The sequence below is a fragment of the Bombina bombina genome, chromosome 5, assembly GCF_027579735.1.
Source record: "Bombina bombina isolate aBomBom1 chromosome 5, aBomBom1.pri, whole genome shotgun sequence".
NCBI classification, from domain to species: Eukaryota; Metazoa; Chordata; class Amphibia; order Anura; family Bombinatoridae; genus Bombina; species Bombina bombina.
This window is the reverse complement of record NC_069503.1, coordinates 935505692-935528046: the sequence shown is the minus strand read 5'-3', so window position 1 is coordinate 935528046 and position 22355 is coordinate 935505692. Positions and strand designations below refer to the sequence as shown.

Here is a 22355-nt window from a genome sequence, read left to right as displayed (position 1 = left end):
GTTACCTGTAAAATAAAACCTAACCTGAGTTACACTAACACCTAACCTTACCCTACAATTAAATAAATTACATTAATTACATATAATTAACTAAATTACAAAAAACAAACACACACTAAATTACACAAAATAATTTTTTTTTTATCAAATATTTAAAATAATTACACCTAATCTAATATCCCTATCAAAATAAAAAAAACCCTAGCCTAAGCTAAAGTACCAATAGCCTATAAAAGGGCCTTTTGCAGGGCATTGCCTCAAAGAAATCAGCTCTTCTACCTGTAAAAAAAAAATACAAACAACCCCCCCAACAGTAAAACCCACCACCCACACAACCAAACCCCCAAATAAAAACCTATCTAAAAAACCTAAGCTCCCCATTGCCCTGAAAAGGGAATTTGTATGGGCATTTCCCTTAAAAGGGCATTTAGCTCTTTTTCAGCCCAAACCCTAAGCTAAAAATAAAACCCACCCAATAAACCCTTAAAAAAAACCTAACACTAACCCCCGAAGATCCACTTACAGTTTTTGAAGACCGGACATCCATCCTCAACGAAGCGGCAGAAGTCCTCAGCGAAGCCGGCAGAAGTCTTTATCCAAGCGGGCCAAAGTCTTCATCCAAGCTGGCAGAAGTCTTCATCCAGACGGCTTCTTCTATCTTCATCCATCTGGCGCAGAGCGGCTCCATCTTCAAGACGACGGCTAACAAAGTATGAAGGTCCCTTTAAGGGACATCATCCAATATGGCATCCTTTGAATTCCGATTGGAACAGCCAATAGAATGCAAGCTCAATCCTATTGGCTGATTGGATGAGCCAATAGGATTTAAGCTCAATCCTATTGGCTGATTGCATCAGCCAATAGGATTTTTTTACCTTTAATTCCGATTGGCTGATAGAATTCTATCAGCCAATCGGAATTCAAGGGACGCCATCTTGGATGACGTCCCTTAAAGGAACTTTCATTCTTTGTTAGCCGTCGTCAGAAGAGGATGCTCCCCGCTGGATATTTTGAAGATGGAGCTGCTCCACGCTGGATGGATGAAGATAGAAGATGCCGTCTGGATGAAGACTTCTGCCCGCTTGGATGAAGACTTCTGCCGACTTCGCTGAGGACTTCTGCTGCTTCGTTGAAGATGGATATCCAGTCTTCAAAAACTGTAAGTGTTTAAATTTAACCAGTGTTTGCGGGAGTACAGCGGTTTAGGGGTTAATATGTTTATTATAGTGGCTGCGATGTCCGGAGAGGCATATTAGGGGTTAATAATTTTATTTTAGTGTTTGTGATGCGGGAGGGCCTCGGTTTAGGGGTTAATAGGTAGTTTATAAATGTTAATGTACTTTGTGACACTTTAGTTGTGAGTTTTATGCTACGGATTTGTAGCGCAAAACCCATAACTACTGACTTTCCTTTTATGGTGTGTATGTTGATGGTATAGGCTGTACCGCTCACTTTTTGGCCGGACAGGCAAACTTGTAATACCGGCACTGTGGAAGTCCTATTGAAAAAGGACTTTTTGAAAGCTGCGTTAGTTACGTTGCGTTACGGCCAAAAAAGTGTGCGGTACAGCTATACCTGCAAAACTCGTAATATCAGCGGTAGTAAAAAAGAGCCATAAAGCTGCTTTTTCACCCATAACGCAAAACTCATAATCTAGCCGAAAGTTTTTATTGTATACTAGCTGTATACAGCATGCAAACTGCGCTGTTTCCCCTCTTTCCTATATAGAGGTTTTGCGCTCCATTAAAAGAACTAAATAAAGTGGTTTGCACTGGTTTTGTAGAGTTTTTACAACCAAGGGACCTATCTATCAAGCTCTGAATAGAGCTTGAAGCCCTGTGAAACACCAGTTATGAAGCAGCGGTCTAATCGCCGCAATTCAACCCGATCGAGTACGATCGGGTTGATTGACACCCCCTGCTGTTGGCCGATTATCCGCGAATCTGCAGGGGGCAGCGTTGCACCAGCAGCTCTTGTGAGCTGCTGGTGCAATGCTGAATATGGAGAGCGTATTGCTCTCCGCATTCAGCGATGTCTGTTGGACCTGATCCACACTGTCAGATCAGGTCCGACAGACATATGATAAATAGGCCTCCAAGTGTACTCCAAGGCACTTTGAATAACAAAAACACACTTTGAATAAATTGCTTTGAAAACAGTATTCCATTGTATGCAAAAAAACATGATTTTTGGATTGATCATATATATATATATATATATATATATATATATATATATATATATATATATATATATATATATATACATACACTCATCTGGCTTGTTACAAATGTTAATGTTCATCTGTATGCTTATTTCACATAGCAATATACATTATTGTTTCCAGGTTTCATAAAAGAAAAAAGTTAATCACACTTTTAAACTGCAAAATGTGTACAAAACTAAAATATGATTATTAGAATGTCCATTTACTAATTAAATTTTTTTATTCTTTATAAAACTATACAAAATGCTGTAAATGATTTATTGATGATTATAACTGTATAACCCCTTTGCAGACATCCCAACCTGCAAAAATTCATTTCCGGGAGGTACCCCCTCGGACCCCCCCCTCTCGCCCCCCCCCTCGGACCCCCCCCAAAAAAAAAGAGGGATGAAAAAAAATACTGCCAATATACAAATTGAGAGGACAGCTCTACTCTTAGATTAGAACTGTCCTCTCAATTTGTATATTGGCAGTATTTTGTTTCATCCCTCTCTAATGACACACAAACACTTACAGAACACCGGCCGCCTGCTATATTTTCTCCCCTGTTCATTGGTTATTTAACACATGGCCACATCAGTGTGTCTCTCTATTATGCAGTGTGTGCTGATTTTTTGACAGACCTGGGTTACTGCTGGACGTGGACGGGTTAATAGTACTCCGTCCCTTAAAACCTGGCTTCACCATTTTGTCTGAGGGTTCCGATCACGCTAGAGCACTATGGGTAAAACATTGTACTGGAACGCACACGTGTTTGAAACTGGAATGCATAGCGACCATATTTGAACTGAGACGCTTTACACAGCTCATAAGGATTGTTTGCCCATAATAAATATGGCCGGGTACTTTTATCTGGTTTCCAGGATATTATATGTCATTTGCGGGTGTCAGGGAGCCGCTATTTAAATGCAGGAGACTCCCGGACCTTCCGGGAGAGTTGGGATGTCTGCCTTTGAATGGTATAGGAAATAAGACAAAAATATTAAATAATTTGAAGCTTTCTTTCACTTTAAACATGTTTTTGCACAAAAAGGATTACATTGAATTTGCTTCAATTGATATTAAAGCTAAATAAATATGCACTTCTGTTCCTAAAGAATCAGCTGCTCAAGGGCAGACCAGCAGCTCTACTGATGGAAAGGTTTATACACTTAATAAAAACTATTGTTTTATTAAGCACAGGGACATACTTTCAAACTGGATAACATTTTAAAAAAGAAAAGAAAAAGGACCCATGAAACTGCAATCCTGTATGCAAATTGAAAAAGGTCCTTATCGTGATACTTGACAAGTAGGGGTAGATTTATTAAATGTCAGACTGTAGTGAATCATGTCTGGCCGACATCGCTAAATGCCGATAGCATACGCTGATGGCATTTAACCCGAAATGCTTGTGCAATGCCGCCCCCTGCACATTTGCGGCCAATCCGCCGCTAGCAGGGGGTGCCAATTATCCCGATCATATCTGACCACTGCTTACGACCGCTGCTTATGACTGCTGCTTCTTAAGTTTTTGGCGGCGCAGAAACAGCTTCATTCGCAGCATAGTAAATTGGCCCTGTAGTGTCAAATATACCTATAAAATGGCTCTAACTAGCCTAAGTAATACACTACTCGCTAACCAAATGCTTTAATTGTCTATTAGTTATATTTAATTGTATACAATACTTAGGGCCAGATTACAAGTGGAGCACTAAATATCGCTTTCAAGAAAGCTAATTCTTTAATGTGTGCTGGTATTACAAGTTAACAGCCATGCAAACGCGAGTACCACACTCCCACCAACTGGAAACCCCAAAAACTGCCTAGAGAAGTTGTTTTTTATTGTTAAAAAATGCTACTTTTTTTTTAATAAAAAACTAAAATGCGGGGGCGTGGCTACACAGCTTTCATGAAAGGTCGCATGTTATGAAGCTCCCAGCCAGATTTCCAAAAACTATTACTTATTAAACTGCAAGATCAACTTCAGCTTATAATATTTTACACTTCTGTTGTAGAGCTGATCCAACACGATCTACTTATCGCATTTGGAACTGGAGAGCTGATTCAATTTTTCAGACACATAGGCGGAGGCCTACACCTATACTTTCCGCAACCCCCCCACCCGATTAGCCGGGTTAGAGCGAAGCTATTACTACTGTGATTCAGAGACCACATCGGATAGAGAAGTTATGTAAATCATGGAGGAGGATTGCCTTTCAGTACTACGATTACTGCTCACTCAGCTAGACGGGCAGATGCAAAGCAATTTCCTTGATCTCAAGCACACGATTAAGGCCTCACTAGGGAAAGAGCCTAGCGACACACTTAAAATGGCGGATACCAGTGCACATTGTACACAGGAGACGGAGCTACACGCTGATGCAACAACCATCCATCCGAAGGCTGACAATCACCAGCACTGTGCCCAGTGGTTTCATCAGACAGAAGGAGAGCAGAAATTTACCGTACCAAAGAGCAACTCGGACAACTCACGCAACAGAACTTATCTTACCCCCAGGTATCAACAGCGGAGTCCCAGTTTAGAATCCCTGCTAGCCTGTAACCAGGATGGTGCGGCCGGCCATCCAATAAGTAAAGATATGGGTGCTGAGAGTCAGACTCCTATTATGCGAGGTAGACGGTATGTATCCCGATATAGCCCGGACTATGTGAGACTAATCCTTAGTCATAGAGTGACTGCCGCCTCTTGCCCGCTCTCCTGTTATGCCCCCAGACAACCGCACACTCAGAGCCAGTGGCGGTGCTTAAGTTTTTTGCTCCACTATATGTCACTTTGCTGCCTCCTGAAACATGTGGATCAACTTGCCATAATGGGAGTGGGATGAACAGTCTATCATTAAGTCAACTTCAATTCCCTACCTTCTTAAGGGACTAAAATGTAATCACCCATATGATGTTCAGTTATTATTCTAATGTTAGCTCATACATGCTATATAGTCTCTTATTTTATTATTTTATTTTTATTACTATTATACTTAATCTGTTACACTTTGTAAGGTTACACTAAGAATTGGTTGCAGTTATAGAGATATACGCGGTGTGTCTAGATGTTTGCACTACTATTTTCTACTGCACATGTCATTCGCTGTCCTTTTTATATATGTGCTAGCAGTAATCTTTACTATAGTCACAATAGTATCCAAGTTTCTCTATATGTAGTGGGCCACAAGCGTCCCTGATAGAGCTATGTGCAGATAATAACCCTCCCCAGAAGGCTTACATTATATTTAGTAGCCTGAATTGTGTTCTACCCTAATCATATGGATATATAGCTAGTTCAATGTTCAGTAACACTATAGATCTAAGAGCACTCAAGATACCTTCTACTTTATTAAGGCATAGCCTAATCAACTTTCCTACGATGAGAGACCTACTCAATATCAACTAACTCTAGATACATAGCCCCTTCTTATCTCTAATTGCTAATACTCCTAATTGTTTTGTTATAATGAGAATTAGTTTCAACTGTTTCAGTACGATGTGTGAGTCGAAAGGTTCTTACGGTTACATATTTTGTTAGCTTCTGACCCTAGATGTACTTCGCATAACTGTTGTGGTTGTACATTATACCATATTAGCTGAGCATCTAAGAGATTGATAAGTTTAACTCGCCACGTGTGTTAGGCTAGGTAATCCTGTATATTGCTTTACAAATAAAGATTCAGTCTACATACATATATATATCTTAACGTATAGACGGTCTACTATATAGTAACAGTGCAGATTTCTTCAGACCTAATAATATAGGACATTTCCAAGTACACCCTCCATTTGAAAGTACATAGCTAGATGCTAAATATCCCCCTAAAACTCAACTTAAGGCTATACCCCAGGTTTGACATATATCCCGCTTAAACCTCCAAACTGTGGTCTCCCTCTATGAATATTTCCACTTCTAACCTCAGTTAGTACTTAACCTATCATTTATATACTTAAGCTTTATTAATTCATCATAAGGTCCAAGCACAGTTTGCTAACTTCCCTGCATTTAGTTCATATACTCTAATCCAATAACTCATATTTTTAGCGGTGCTTACCCGCTGATTGTTATTGGATACCCTGAAATCCCCCCCCCCATTATATACCCACTCATAAATTATTTGCTTGAAGCTCGCAGAGAGCTGCTTATCTGACTAACAGTTATGTTTTGTATTCCTAGGACCTTTGACCTAGGGGATTGGTGCATGATTAGTCAGTCTAATGTGTTATTATGCTACAAAAATGAGGATTTCATTTAGATATTTTTTGCAATACCTTACTTTGATATAGTTCTTCTTGTCTAGTATTTTTGTTGAAATATGTTATTATGCCATTGTTTATGCCAAATGATTTCTTACACAGTCTCATTGTAACCTTTGTGACAAGACTATCTGTATTTGTTATTATGCTCATGATCCTCAATAAAAACTAATTTAAAAAAAAAAACTAAACTAAAATTCCCTCTATTTTTGAGGGCATTTAGGGCACTTTAGAAAATTAACCAGAGATCAGATTTCTGGTTAATTTTCTAAACTCTACTTGCTACCGCAAGTAATGGCTGGTTAATTATCGCACGCAAGCAAACGGGCAAATTTGGGCACAACATAATTTAGCTCTCCACTTGTAATCTAGCCCTTAATGCTTCTAAATAGGCTATGATTTAAAGGAACTTTTTTTAGGAAAACATAAAACTAAAACAATGTATAAAAATTAAGTTCTACGGAAAATATTAACAAAATTATATTTCAATGATGTTAGCTGTTAGTGGGTGATGTTTAGAAATAGGTATATTCACACAATAGGTATATGGATATAAAAATGTCTTAGTAATAAACTTGGACTAACTCATTTCCGCTATAAAGTATTATAGCATATTGCTACGTTTTGGGGGAAAACATTTTCTTTATAATAATCCACCAGACAGTTAGGTAATCACCTGAAATTGCTCCTCATTTCATATAAAAAATCCTCATTATGGTCCTAAGCATCTCAGCATGTTGTGAGAGGGTAAAACAGAGATTCCCACAATTTTCTTGACTATAACATATATACTTAGGAATCTAAAAGGTAATTGCTGTTGACATGGAGATCACTCAATAGAAACCTCCTTGTATCCTGATATAACAATGAACAAAAAAAGTCTGCAAAGTATCTGTAGAAAATAAAATCATTCATTTCATATATGACAGTGATACCTTCAAATTGTCCTTTTTTAAAGTTAAAGAGACACTGCACTAAGGTCCAGATTAAAAGTGGAGCACTAAATATCACTTGAATGCCAGCAATATTAGCGCTCCAATTTGTAATAACAGCGCACGATAATGTGCGCTGGTATTACAAGCTAATCACAATGCGAACATGAGCTCACGAGAGCACGCTTCCATAGGGTCCTATGGGAACCTTGTTCTAATGTATACATATATATTTATGTGTTAATAACACCTTATTCCCACCAACTTTAAACTTGCCAGATTTTTTTTTAATAAAAAACTACAATGCCCTCTATTTTGAGCCCTGGATACTTAAAGACAGCAGTACAGTTTCCATCTACTCAGGCAGTTAATACTCGACCAGCCTAGGTGACAATCCCATAGGGAAAATTACAAAACAAAATATCACCACAACACACAGAAAACTGGCAAGCACACAGCAATATTTAAAAGCAAAAATGGGAGAGTTAGCTGCATTTGAAGCCAAACCGTTTAAGGCCAGGACCATGTCAAGTTCTCTAACTCCTGGGACCCTAACCTGCACACACAATGAGGCCAATTTATTATAGTGCGAGCGGACATGATCACTAGAAATGCTTGCGTAATGCTGCCCCCTGCACTTTTGCGGCCAATCGGCCACTAGCAGGGGGTGTCAATAAACCTGATCGTATGCAAAAGGGGGGATTACTGTCTGCCACCTCAAAGGTAGCGGATGAGTTAAGGAGCAGCGGTCTTAAGATTAAAAGATTAAGACCGCTGCTTCTTAACTCCCGTTTCTGGCGAGACTAAAGGCTCGCGTGGAAACAGCTGCATGCAGCTCCATACGGAGCTTGATGAAGTGACCCCATAGTTTTATGAGCATTATTTTGCATTGTAGGTGTCTCTCCTTCACACCTAAAGAGATAAACAACTCTCAAGAAACAAAAATGACCTTTTTAAAAGACTTTGAGGGACCTCACGGTATAAGACGTATAAGATCATCCTAAAAAGTAAGCGATGCGGGGAGAGCTAACAAAGCTGTGAAGCTAAAAAAGCTAAAAGTAGGATATATAAGGGTTCCGAAATATTTATTCAGGATATCATTAAAGATTATTAAAAGGTTAAAAAAGTAGAAATGATGCTTTTAAGTACAATAACTAAGCCAAAAATCTCTACCATAAATGGTACATATTTTGAGATAAATGACACAAAAATACAAAGATGCAAATACAGAAATGCAAAAAATACTGTATAAAATAACATTGAGAGTACCAACATAGTCCAAATGAGTTCAAAAGTCCAAATAAGTTCAAAAGTATTGAAGTGTCAAAAAAGGGGGGTGTATTCAAAAAATAATCCAAAAGCAAGAGTACTCTAAGAAATACTATAAAAAAGATATATATATGTTCCCAATGGCTGTGTCACAACATCCAAAAAAAGAGGGTTCAAAATTATGTATAGAGTATGTGTCCAAATACTAAAAATTGAAAAATGGAAAAAAAATGGAAAAAAGTGATGTACACCAAAAATTAATAATAACGTGGAAACGTTCTGAAAGTAGCGTTCTAAAAAAAGTGTGAAAAAATATATGTGAAAAAGTATGTGAAAAAATATGATCATTTATCCAATGATATATCCAATAATATGTGGAGCAGAGGGTATCAATCTCTATGGAATTAGCCCTTTATGCAAGACAATCTTCAATGCAGTTTGTGGTACTGAGCGATATCCTATAAAAGATATATACTTTTTAGGTTCATTTTAAGATCTGGTTGAGAGATCTTGCTATTAGGAGAAGCTTATGTAGTATAACTTTGGCACTGTGGAACATTTGTATAAGATCATCCTGTCAGAGCAGAGAGGTTTACATCATTGGGCCCTTTGAATGTATACCCAGTCTGGTCTGAGAGTGCAGTCCATTTCAGTGTTTAGTATGTGCTTATGGAAATTACAAAGGCCTGTGTCACCCAGGTGGTTTTCAGTTTGTTTATTTGTTTGAAAGCAAGCATTGTGTGTGTGTGCAGGTTAGGGTCCCAGGAGGGGAGAGACCTTGACGTGGTCCTGGGCTTAAACAGTTTGGCGCTAGATGCAACTAATTCCCATTTTTGCTTTTAAATATTACTTTGTGCTTGCCAGAGAGTGCCAGGTTTTCATTGTGTTGTGTTGATATTTTGTTTTGTCATTTTCCATATGGTCTTCTCACCCAGGCTGCTTGGGATTAACTGCCGGAGTTGCTGGAAACCGTACAGCTGTTTGTAAGTATTCAGTGCTGTGGGTTGTACAGTGACTTAGGATGCGAAACCCAGTCCGGTCTGAAAGTGCAGTCCACTTCTGTGTTACATAAATATGCACACATACAAACACACACACATACATATGCACACATACAAATACACACACATTCATAAGCACACATACAAACACACACACATACATATGCACACATACAAATACACACACATACATAAGCACACATACAAACACACACACATACATAAGCACACATACAAATACACACACATACATATGCACACATACAAACACACACACATACATATGCACACATACAAATTCACAAACATGCATATGCACACATACATATGCACAAATACACACACATACATATACACACATACAAATACACACACATACATATGCACACATACATACACACATACAAATACACAAACATGAATATGCACACATACATACACACATACATATGCACAAATACACAAACATACATATGCACACATACAAATACACAAACATGCATATGCACACATACATATGCACAAATACACACATATACATATACACACATACAAATACACACACATACATATGCACACATACATATGCACAAATACACACACATACATATGCACACATACATACATACACATACAAATACACACACATACATATGCACATACATATGCACACATACATATATACATATGCACACACATACATATGCACACATACATACACAGGTACATATGCACAAATAAACACACATACATATGCACACACATACATATGCACAAATACAGACACATACATATGCACACATGCTTACATACACATACATATGTACACATACATACAAACATACATCTGCACACATACATACATACATACATACACATATAAACACACACACATACATATGCACACACATACATATGCACACATACACACACACATACGTATGCACAAATACAGACACATACATATGCACACATACATATGCACACATACATACATACATACACATACAAATACACACACATACATATGCACACATACATATGCACAAATACAGACACATACATATGCACACATGCTTACATACACATACATATGCACACATACATACCAACATACATATGCACACATACATACATATGCACACATACATACATACATACAAACATACATATGCACACATACATACATACATACTGAACAAAAAATGGGCCGACTCCTAAGCTTACATTCCTGCTTTTTCAAATAAAGGAACCAAGAGAACAAATAAAAATTGACAAATACACACACATACATATGCACACATACATACACACATACATATGCACACATACATACATACATACATACACATACATATGCACACATACATACAAACATACATATGCACACATACATACATACTGAACAAAAAATGGGCCGACTCCTAAGCTTACATTCCTGCTTTTTCAAATAAAGGAACCAAGAGAACAAATAAAAATTGATAATAGAAGTAAATTAGAAAGCTGCTTAAAATGCCATGCTCTATTTGAATCATGCAATAAATAATTGGGTTCAATGTCCCTTTAAATCCAATTAGGGATAGACATGTAGCAGGGTTAGCCTTGATAAGTCAACGGGGTCCATTTAAAAGTCTGAGAGTAAGAAAATCCTCAATTTTCAGAGCTAAATCACATGGAAAGAGGGCAAAATAAATAAATAAAATATATTTGCAAAGTTATTTCGTTACTCGTAACTAAACATTTTATATAAAAATGAGGTATTTACCATCCTCTTGTAACATCAGATTGAGCGCTATTCTTTGCTCAAGTTCGCACAACAGATAACGCCCCCTGCACTATTGATTACGCTCCTCTTGTTATCTAGCCCTAAATGTATGATAGAAAATTGTTGAGGCGACTATTCATTTAAAGCACAGTTAAGAGAGCTCAGTATTTTTAGCTCTCCTAGCAATTTAGTAGGATTTTTCCTATATACTGTATTAAGCTACAGCAGCATTTGATGAAACACTCTACAAATGAGATGCCAGATGTGATATCATGCTTGAAGGGAATTGTTCTAAAAGTCCACTAATGCACTCAATTCTACAATGACTAACCTCTATTTGTTATCAGCACTTCTACACATTACATAATACAGCAGATTGTTTTTTTGTATTCTAGACCATGCTTCATTTTTTCCTCAATTGGATGAAATGGTAATTTCCTAATATATTGTTCTTGGCGTTGCCAGTTTCAATGGGTTACATGTCAAGGGAAGTCTATTAAAGTTCTGTTATGTTGGTTATACTGTTGACAGATCCTAGAAATTGATAGCATGAAACTATGACCTCTTGTTAAAGAAACCAGGAGATTTTTCTTGTTGTTGACAGGAGTACATTGTGCTTCTCTTTCTGTGTATGGCTTTTGGTATATATCAGAACACCCACTTCTGACATTTTAGTAAATGTCCACTTTGCTTTCAACATAAAAACAAAATTGTGTTGTGCTTGGCAATATTAAATGTACGTCATATGGCAGTAAAAGCCCATAAACAATACACAGTTTTTAAAATGTTTGTAGAGATATATATATATATTTTTGTTGGCAATATAGGTCAATTGAACACAAGTTTTTGTATACTTTTTGCTTTTAAATGGTAGGACGATTATATTTCTGCTATAGGTATGAGAACATGACTAAACCATACTTTTTAAGAAAAATAAGGATCGTCAGTGACTACCCGAGTGTGTTTTTAACTAATTAATAAATTAATTATAATATATAAGGGGATCCTATGGTGGAGGGGAGGATTAGAGGGTAGGGATATGATCTTGGAGGGGGAGTGGGTAAATGAGGGAGGGGGGAGGGAAGAGGCAACTACACTACAGAAAAAAAATTTTTGTTTGTTTTTAATAAATACAATTAAAAATTATAGCAAACTGGGCACTGGCAAACAGTTGCCAGTACCGAAGATGGTAGAAATCAGTTAGAGGGGAAGAGATAGATAGCTTTTTGGAAGGGATCAGGGAGGTGGGAATGTAAGGGGGTAATCCTACACTGAAAAAAAAATAATAATACAAAAAAAACAATTAAAAAGTGGGGTTGGGCGGCCCATCGCTGGATGGGGCGGGTGGGGTGACCATTGGGGGGTGGGGGTGGAAGAGAGCTGTTTGAGAGGGATCAGGTAGGGATAAGGGGTGGAAAGTGTTAGGTGGGAGGGTAATCTCTACACTAAAGCTAAAATTAACTTTACAAGCTACCTGATTAACCCCTTAACTGCTGGTAATAATAAAAGTGTGGAGCACTGCTGCAATTAGCAGCCTTCTAATTACCAAAAAGCTATGCAAAGCCATATATGTCTGCTATTTCTGAACTAAGGGAATGCCAGAGAAGCATTTACAACCATTTTTGCCATGATTGTACAAGCTGTTTGTTAATAATTTCAGTGTGAAAAAGTTAACATTTTTTTTTTTATTTGATTGTATTTGGCGTTGAAATGGTGGCATGCAATATACCAAAATGGTCCTAGATCAAAATTTTGTGTTGTCTACTAAATATATATATATATAGTTTTGATAGGTAAACATAAAAAAGGCTCTATTTCTGTTTAAATGTAGTGGTGGCAAAAATGCTAAAAATGTTCTGATCTTTTGGGGAAGTTTTAGTCTCAAATGCCTGTTCCTTAAATGGTTATACATTAGCAAGAGCACAAGATGGCAGAACTATATCCTGTCATGTAGTACTTCAGGCATGTGCTTCCTATCTGGATATCTCTTTAACAAAAAATAACATGAGAATGAAGCAAATTTGGCAAATAAATAAATTGGAAACGCTTTTCAAACTGCATTCTCTATCTAAATCATGAAAGGAAAAATGTGGATTTCATGTCCCTTTAATGAATTTCAAACAAAGACAAAGCTCCACTGTAGAATAATGAGTGTCAACGAATCTAGCCCAAACTATAGAGAAGCAGTGCCTACTTGAATACTATGCTGATATAAATGTAGAGAAGACTAGAGCCTATGAAAGTTTAGAAAGGATAGTGCTCTGTCAAATGATACTTAAAGGGATATGAAAAACAAACATTCTCATTTGTGATTCAGACAGAGCATACCATTTTAAAAAATGTTCCCAATTTATTAAGTTACCAAGTTACCAAGTTACCAAGACAAAGAACAAAAATCGATAAAAGAAGTAATTTGGAAAGCTGTTTAAAATTGCATGTTCTGTTTGAATCATGGGATTCATATCACTTTAGTTTAAAAGGACAGTAACCCTAACAAAATGCTAATGACCATGATGTATTCTAAAGAAAGATCAGACTGAGAATATGTAGATGTGTTTATTTTTATTATATTAGCTATATAAATATTTTAAAAATAAGTATCAAGTTTTTTTATTTAATATTTTATTTTAGTAACAGGTTCCACCATGTTCTAAGTGATCCAAGGTTAAACAAACCTGCTCTTCAGATCTCTCATGCTAAGACCAATTAGCAATATAATTGTAAATGAGCTGAAAAGTAACAATTTGAAAGGGTTTAGTGTCCTTTTAAATAGTGTAATGCACTAAAACATAGCAAAACATCCTACACTTATATGACTACATATTGCCAATAAAGTAATAAAAGGGGGCAATCACAATCCTTTAGGAAAGCTTAAAGAGACAGTCTACTTAAAAAGTGTTATTGTTTAAAAATATAGATAATCCCTTTATTACCCATTCCCCTGTTTTGTATAACCAACACTGTTATATTAATATACTTTTTACATCTGTGATTACCTTGTATCTAAGCCTCTGCAGACTGCTCCCTTATCTCAATGCTTTTTACAAACTTGCATTTAAGCCAGTTAGTGGTGACTCGTAAATAACGCTACAGGAGTGAGCACTATGTTTATCTATATGGCACACAAACTAGTGCTGTCTAGCTGGGAAGAGACAATAAAAAGCACTGATATAAGAGGTGGCCTGGAAGGACTTAGAAACAGGCAGATATTTAGGGGTTATAAAGTATATTAATATAACAATTTTGATCCTACAAAGCTGGGGGATGGGTAGTAAAGGCGTTATCTATCTTTTAAAACAATAAAAAAACATCAAGTAGACTGTCCCTTTAATGATTTTTCTACAAAATGCACCATTAAAAGGACATTCTACTGTAAAATTGTCTCCCCATTTATACGTTCCCAATGATCCATTTGATCTGCTCCAGTGTATTAAATTGGTTACAAATATCTCCTTTACCTTTTTTGAAATAGCTGATTTTATCTATTAAACCACCACCCATGCTAAAAATATGAACACATTTGTATTCTGTAAAAAAATATGTACACAAGAACTAGCAGCTATGTGGGTGTGGGAGTGACAGATACTAAAATATTAAAGGGACAGTCTAGTCAAAATTAAACTTTCTAATTTACATATGCTCATTTCTTAGCTCTTGAAGGCCGCCTCTTATCTCAGTGCATTTTGACTGTTTTCCACAGCTAGATAGCGCTAGTTTGTGTGCCATAAAGATAACATTGTGTTCACTCCTGTGGAGTCAGCATTGATTGGCTAATATCTGCAGGATACACAGCGGTGAGGCTTCCAATGAACACTGCTTCAAAATCATTCACAATAAGGAAAGCGGCTAGTGTTCCTCCAGCTGCAGACATACCCTAAACACTCAGTGCAGAGCTAGGTGGAGAAAATATACAAAGCAAGAAGTATCCAAAGCGAGTTAAAGAGCAAAATGGCAACAATACTAAACTGCACTAGTAGAAAAGTTAAAAACTTCAAAATTTATTAATAGAGCTGTAAAAACATACAAGTCTGTGGACATACACAGAGGAGTGTGGGATAGTGGAACTCAGTCTACGTCATCTGACGCGTTTCACGCCGTTATGGTGCTTTCTCAAAGACAGTGTGGAGGATGCCGGTTCAAGACAGCCTATAACCACAACAAGGCATGCCTTCTGACGTACGCTAGCCAATCACATGTTAGCTATAGGAACCAGCCTCCACCACACCATGTTACAAAGGCTTACACTCAAAACAGAAACACAATTTAAAACAACAATTAAGAACAAAAATTTAGTAACAAAGTAAAACATGTATCGGATCAAAAAGTATCTATAAAGAGAGCTGTAGGGAAATCGGAAATCTGCACATAGAGAGGCATATATTGGTCAGAGCATGATCTTGTTAAGGGTTCACACGGCATCCGCATATATACACAGGATCACTGGAAACCTTATTTCAATGTGATCATAAAGACCTCTTATTCACACATGTCTATTTGCATTTTTAACGTAAATCAATTATTGGATAGCTCAAAATTAGGAGCTGCACAGCAATGAATTTCTACCACACTCAGGGAGAACGCCTTTTTTGCCACAGCAAAGACACCTTGCTTTTGTGGAATCAAACTGACTGCTACAGATAGGACAGTATATTATCATATCTACAATAGTATATGTATATCTGATGTCTTTCATTCCACAACAATATTATCCTTTTTTTCAGACCTTATAGATTTTAGGCATATTATACAGGCATATTATTTGAATTGATATTTTACCTTTGTAAATACTACACAAACATACGGCTAGATTTAGAGTTTTGTCGGTAACGACCCGCGTAGCTAACGCTGGCTTTTTTTCCCCCGCACCTTTTAAATACCGCTGGTATTTAGAGTTCACAGAAGGGCTGCGTTAGGCTCCAGTAGTAATAGTATTACTTCTGCTCTTTTTGCAAGCTCAGCCCATTTTAATGAACCGTATTTTCACTGGACACAAAATAGCATTTTCAAATTCAAATATAAATCTAAAAAAAGTATTTTGCAATATATGGCATATTCTGCAGTTGGGTAATTGGAAAAACAATTTTACAAAACAATGTTCCTTTAAAGTCTATGAGGATGTTTATAAACTCACAATATGATAAGCTTTCCAATAATCATAATTGACCCCAATGTTAGATGGGTATTTATTTAACAAATGGTTAGTGGTATAAAAATGGTCAAAATTAAAAGAGCATTAAAGACAATTTTATATGTACTTAAAAAAAGAAGATACAAAGAAATGTTTATATTCATTTACATGGTTTTGCAAATCAAGAGCAGTTCAGGGGTAAACCCATAACAAGCCTGGTATTATTTTCCTGATCTTCCTTGCTAGAACCAGTTTAGTACAGATTGACCTAAGTTTGTGTTCTAAAATAAGCAATATTGTGTAGAATGTTCTTGGGTTACATGGAAATATTAGAGGTACAAGGGAGTGGAACAGAGATTTTTGAAGTATTTTAAAGCAAAAACAGCCAAAATGAATAGTGACTATATATTGCAATGTTTATTAATTTAATTAAACTGCTTATGGGTGTTTCATTTTGAGTTCAATATACCTTTAAATGATCTATTACATTAGCACTTACAGGGATATATCAGCTCAGTTAAAGAATTTTAGTGTAAGTTTTAGGGTGGATTTAGGCGCCTAAAATAAAATACTGCTAATTAATGGTCTGTGCATCAGCAAGGTCTAGGGCAGAGCTTTCCAAACTTTTCATGTTGGTGACGCACTTTTTAGACCTACAGTACATAATTTCACGACACAGTAACTCAGTTACAGGAGGTTAAACTAACTGGTTTTAAGAAACATACACCTAGATTTAGAGTTTTGCGGCCAAAGGGGTGCGTTAGCTACGCGTGTAGAGGTCCTTCAGAGGGTCCGAAGTCTTCATCCTATTCGGCAAGAAGAGGTCCTCCAGAGGGTCCAAAGTCTTCATCCAGACGGCATCTTCTATCTTCTTCCATCCGGAGCGGAGCGGGTCCATCTTCAAGCAGCCGACGTGGAGCCATCCTTTCTCACTGACAGACTAACGACGAATGAAGGTTCCTTTAAATGACGTCATCCAAGATGGCGTCCCTCGAATTCCGATTGGCTGATAGGATTCTATCAGCCAATAGGAATTAAGGTAGGAAAAATCTGATTGGCTGATTGAATCAGCCAATCAGATTCAAGTTCAATGGGACTGGCTGATCCAATCAGCATATTAGATTGAGCTCGCATTCTATTGGCTGATCGGAACAGCCAATAGAATGCAAGCTCAATCTGATTGGCTGATTGGATCAGCCAATCCGATTGAACTTGAATCTGATTGGCTGATTCAATCAGCCAATCAGATTTTTCCTACCTTAATTCCTATTGGCTGATAGAATCCTATCAGCCAATCGGAATTCGAGGGACGCCATCTTGGATGACGTCATTTAAAGGAACCTTCATTCGTCGTTAGTCTGTCAGTGAGAAAGGATGGCTCCGCGTCGGCTGCTTGAAGATGGACCCGCTCCGCTCCGGATGGAAGAAGATAGAAGATGCCGTCTGGATGAAGACTTTGGACCCTCTGGAGGACCTCTTCTTGCCGGATAGGATGAAGACTTCGGACCCTCTGGAGGACCTCTTCTTGCCGGATAGGATGAAGAGTTCGGACCCTCTTCTGGACGGATCGGTGATACCCGGCTGGGTGAATACAAGGTATGGAGATCTTCAGGGGCTTAGTGTTAGGTTTTTTAAGGGGGGTTTGGGTGGGTTAGATTAGTGGTATGTGGGTGGTGGGTTGTAATGTTGGGGGGTATTGTATGTTTTTGTTTACAGGCAAAAGAGCTGATTTCTTTGGGGCATGCCCCGCAAAAAGCCCTTTTAAGGGCTGGTAAGGTAATAGAGCTGTTAACTTTTTATTTTAGAATAAGGTAGGGCATTTTTTTATTTTGGGGGGCTTTGTTATTTTTTTAGGGGGCTTAGAGTAGGTGTAATTAGTTTAAAATTCTTGTAATCTTTTTTTATTTTTTGTAATAAACAGCTAGATTTGGAGTTTGGCGTTAGCCGTGAAAACCAGCATTAGAGGCTCCTAACGCTGGTTTTAGGCTACCGCCGGTATTTGGAGTCACTCAAAATAGGGTCTAACGCTCACTTTCAGCCGCGACTTTTCCATACCACAGATCCCCTTACATCAATTGCGTATCCTATCTTTTCAATGGGATTTTTCTAACTCCGGTATTTAGAGTCGTTTCTGAAGTGAGCGTTAGACATCTAACGACAAAACTCCAGCCGCAGGAAAAAAGTCAGTAGTTAAGAGCTTTCTGGGCTAACGCCGGTTTATAAAGCTCTTAACTACTGTGCTCTAAAGTACACTAACACCCATAAACTACCTATGTACCCCTAAACCGAGGTCCCCCCACATCGCCAACACTTGAATAAATTTTTTTAACCCCTAATCTGCCGACCGCCACCTACGTTATCCTTATGTACCCCTAATCTGCTCCCCCTAACACCGCCGACCCCTGTATTATATTTATTAACCCCTAATCTGCCCCCCACAACGTCGCCTCCACCTGCCTACACTTATTAACCCCTAATCTGCCGAGCGGACCTGAGCGCTACTATAATAAAGTTATTAACCCCTAATCCGCATCACTAAACCTATAATAAATAGTATTAACCCCTAATCTGCCCTCCCTAACATCGCCGACACCTAACTTCAATTATTAACCCCTAATCTGCCGACTGGAGCTCACCGCTACTCTAATAAATGTATTAACCCCTAAAGCTAAGTCTAACCCTAACCCTAACACCCCCCTAAGTTAAATATAATTTACATCTAACGAAATTAATTAACTCTTCTTAAATAAATTATTCCTATTTAAAGCTAAATACTTACCTGTAAAATAAATCCTAATATAGCTACAATATAAATTATAATTATATTATAGCTATTTTAGGATTAATATTTATTTTACAGGTAACTTTGTATTTATTTTAACCAGGTACAATAGCTATTAAATAGTTAAGAACTATTTAATAGCTAAAATAGTTAAAATAATTACAAAATTACCTGTAAAATAAATACTAACCTAAGTTACAATTAAACCTAACACTACACTATCAATAAATTAATTAAATAAACTACCTACAATTGCCTACAATTAACCTAACACTACACTATCAATAAATTAATTAAATACAATTCCTACAAATAAATACAATTAAATAAACTAGCTAAAGTACAAAAAATAAAAAAGAACTAAGTTACAAAAAATAAAAAAATATTTACAAACATAAGAAAAATATTACAACAATTTTAAACTAATTACACCTACTCTAAGCCCCCTAATAAAACAACAAAGCCCCCCAAAATAAAAAATGCCCTACCCTATTCTAAATTACTAAAGTTAAAAGCTCTTTTACCTTACCAGCCCTGAACAGGGCCCTTTGCGGGGCATGCCCCAAGAAGTTCAGCTCTTTTGCCTGTAAAAAAAAACATACAATACCCCCCCCCCAACATTACAACCCACCACCCACATACCCCTAATCTAACCCAAACCCCCCTTAAATAAACCTAACACTAAGCCCCTGAAGATCATCCTACCTTGTCTTCACCTCACCAGGTATCACCGATCCGTCCTGGCTCCAAAATCTTCATCCAACCCAAGCGGGGGTTGGCGATCCATCATCCGGTGGCTGAAGAGGTCCAGAAGAGGCTCCAAAGTCTTCATCCTATCCGTGAAGAAGAGGCGATCCGGACCGGCAACCATCTTGATCCAAGCGGCATCTTCTATCTTCATCCGATGACGACCGGCTTCATCCTGAAGACCTCCACCGCGGACCCATCTTCTTCCGGCGACGTCCAACTGAAGAATGACGGTTCCTTTAAGGGACGTCATCCAAGATGGCGTCCCTCGAATTCCGATTGGCTGATAGGATTCTATCAGCCAATCGGAATTAAGGTAGGAATATTCTGATTGGCTGATGGAATCAGCCAATCAGAATCAAGTTCAATCCGATTGGCTGATCCAATCAGCCAATCAGATTGAGCTCGCATTCTATTGGCTGATCGGAACAGCCAATAGAATGCGAGCTCAATCTGATTGGCTGATTGGATCAGCCAATCGGATTGAACTTGATTCTGATTGGCTGATTCCATCAGCCAATCAGAATATTCCTACCTTAATTCCGATTGGCTGATAGAATCCTATCAGCCAATCGGAATTCGAGGGACGCCATCTTGGATGACGTCCCTTAAAGGAACCGTCATTCTTCAGTTGGACGTCGCCGGAAGAAGATGGGTCCGCGGTGGAGGTCTTCAGGATGGAGCTGGTCGTCATCGGATGAAGATAGAAGATGCCGCTTGGATCAAGATGGTTGCCGGTCCGGATCGCCTCTTCTTCCCGGATAGGATGAAGACTTTGGAGCCTCTTCTGGACCTCTTCAGCCACCGGATGATGGATCGCCAACCCCCGCTTGGGTTGGATGAAGATTTTGGAGCCAGGACGGATCGGTGATACCTGGTGAGGTGAAGACAAGGTAGGATGATCTTCAGGGGCTTAGTGTTAGGTTTGTTTAAGGGGGGTTTGGGTTAGATTAGGGGTATGTGGGTGGTGGGTTGTAATGTTGGGGGGGGTATTGTATGTTTTTTTTTTCAGGCAAAAGAGCTGAACTTCTTGGGGCATGCCCCGCAAAGGGCCCTGTTCAGGGCTGGTAAGGTAAAAGAGCTTTTAACTTTAGTAATTTAAAATAGGGTAGGGCATTTTTTATTTTTATTTTGGGGGGCTTTGTTGTTTTATTAGGGGGCTTAGAGTAGGTGTAATTAGTTTAAAATTGTTGTAATATTTTTCTTATGTTTGTAAAAAAATTTTATTTTTTGTAACTTAGTTCTTTTTTATTTTTTGTACTTTAGCCAGTTTATTTAATTGTATTTATTTGTAGGAATTGTATTTAATTAATTTATTGATAGTGTAGTGTTAGGTTAATTGTAGGTAATTGTAGGTAGTTTATTTAATTAATTTATTGATAGTGTAGTGTTAGGTTTAATTGTAACTTAGGTTAGTATTTATTTTACAGGTAATTTTGTAATTATTTTAACTATTTAAAATCTAGCCGACAAAACTCCAAATCTAGCCGTTAGTGTAACTATTTAATAGCTATTGTACCTAGTTAAAATAAATACAAAGTTGCCTGTAAAATAAATATAAATCCTAAAATAGCTACAATGGAATTATTAGTTATATTGTAGCTATATTAGGGTTTATTTGATAGGTAAGTATTTAGTTTTAAATAGGATTAATTTATTTAATAAGAAATAATTTATTTTGTTAGATTTAAATTATATTTAACTTAGGGGAGTGTTAGGGTTAGGGTTAGACTTAGCTTTAGGGGTTAATACATTTATTATAGTAGCGGTGAGGTCTGGTCGGCAGATTAGGGGTTAATACTTGAAGTTAGGTGGTGGCGATGTTAGGGAGGGCAGATTAGGGGTTAATAAAATTTATTATAGGGTTTGCGAGGCGGGAGTGAGGCAGTTTAGGGGTTAATACATTTATTATAGTGGCGGCGAGGTCCGGTCAGCAGATTAGGGGTTAATAAGTGTAGGTAAGGTAGCAGCGACATGGGGGGGGGCAGATTAGGGGTTAATAAATATTATGTATGTGTCGGCGGTGTTAGGGGCAGCAGATTAGGGGTTTATAGGGATAATGTAGGTGGCGGCGGTGTCCGGTCGGCAGATTAGGGGTTAAATTTTTTTATTATAGTGGCGGTGATGTGGGGGGACCTCGGTTTAGGGGTACATAGGTAGTTTATTGGTGTTAGTGTACTTTAGAGCACAGTAGTTAAGAGCTTTATGAACCGGCGTTAGCCCATAAAGCTCTTAACTCCTGACTTTTTTCTGCGGCTGGAG

General features: G+C 37.7%; 1 protein-coding gene and 1 long non-coding RNA gene across 2 annotated transcripts in view; one reads left to right on the top strand and one right to left on the bottom strand.

Moving 5' to 3' along the window:
- The window catches only part of LOC128660995 (uncharacterized), a 97911-nt gene that overhangs the window by 29173 nt on the left and 46383 nt on the right, over nt 1-22355 (top strand). The window contains exon 2 of the long non-coding RNA XR_008402600.1: nt 9606-9653. This is a non-coding gene — a long non-coding RNA (uncharacterized LOC128660995). The remainder of the gene's footprint in view (nt 1-9605; nt 9654-22355) is intronic.
- Nucleotides 1-22355, bottom strand: part of KCNB2 (potassium voltage-gated channel subfamily B member 2) — a 488521-nt gene that overhangs the window by 445495 nt on the left and 20671 nt on the right. The gene's annotated exons all lie outside the window — the stretch shown is intronic.